The following is a 1,472-nucleotide window of genomic DNA, read 5'->3' on the forward strand; positions in this document are numbered from 1 at the left end:
GTGTGCTCTGCATTGAACCTCCACTTAGTGAAACAGTAACTTTTACTCCAGAGTCGTAGTGGTCTCAGACTTGAACTATGACTGTTTAAGGGAAATAAAATATCACTGCTCACACATAATAATCAAGGTGTTGACATGAGCTTTAACAGCCAGCACGTTATGGCCATGTGCTATCCCAGTTTCATGAGTGCATTTGAGAATAAGCCCCATTCTCATAGGAAGCGACCTACTTCCACACATCACATAGGTGAAATCTGTCGAGAGTGCTCCTGTAAGATTAACACTCCACCCATACGGGCTACAGATATTCATTAAGAGTTTTATTAACTCAACCTTCACAAACTACAGGATACAATGCACTCACATCATAGGGAGGGAAAAAAATAGTGCATTTTTCACAACAAGTCATCATATGATTAGTTTTTCCCTTTGAACCTGGTTATAGGATCTCTAGTCCCCAGGTTGGGTTTCCTCATATATGACTCAAGGATTTGTAGGCTTCAATCCCATCCCTCTCGATGTGCTCCAGACCTTTTCTCTTGTTAAGGACTTCGTAAGAGGATCTGCAAGATTATCACAAGATTTGACATTACAACATTAATGGTACCATTTGTCAAATACGGTCTTACATTACTGTGTTTCCTCCTTATAGGTCTGGATTTACCGTTGTAATAACGATTTTGAACTCTACCAATTGCAGCGGTGCTATCACAATGAATTAAAATAGGAGGAATTGGTTTTTCAAAATAAGGAATTTGAAACAATAAATCTCTTAACCAATTCGCTTCCTCACTAGCTGAAGCTAAAGCAATTAGTTCAGCCTCCATGGTAGAGTTAGCAATTATAGTTTGCTTTTTTGATATCCAACAAACAGCACCACCACCTAAAGTAAAGACATAACCAGTGGTATAACAGGAATCACCTGACAAAGTGTTCCAATCCGCATCACAAAAGCCTTCAAGTACAGCAGGATAGTTTTTATAGAACAAACCACAATTTTTCGTTCCAATTAAATATCTCATAACTCTTGTTATAGCATGCCAATGTTCATTACCTGGCTTGCTTGTAAACCTGTCAAGTACTCCTACTGCATATGCAATATCAAGCCTAGTGCAATCAGTCACATATCTCAAACTTCCGATTATACTAGCATATTACTTTTGATTTATTACATCATCACTTTCAACAGGAAATAAGCGAACACTTGAATCAAATGGAGTAGCAACATGCTTGCAATCATGAAAGTTATATTTTTTCAAAATTTTCTCAACATAATGTGACTGGTCAAGGAAAATCCCCTCACATGTTCTTGTTATTTTTATTCCAAGAATAAAATTTGCCTCACCAAGATCTTTCATATCAAAATGGCTTCTAAGAATGTTTTTAGTTTCATCAATAACATTCATGTTAGAGCCAAAAATCAACAAATCATCAACATATAGGCAAATGATCACATGTGAGTTATTCCAAGA

This window comes from Solanum pennellii, chromosome 12, assembly GCF_001406875.1.
Source record: "Solanum pennellii chromosome 12, SPENNV200".
Taxonomy (NCBI): Eukaryota; Viridiplantae; Streptophyta; class Magnoliopsida; order Solanales; family Solanaceae; genus Solanum; species Solanum pennellii.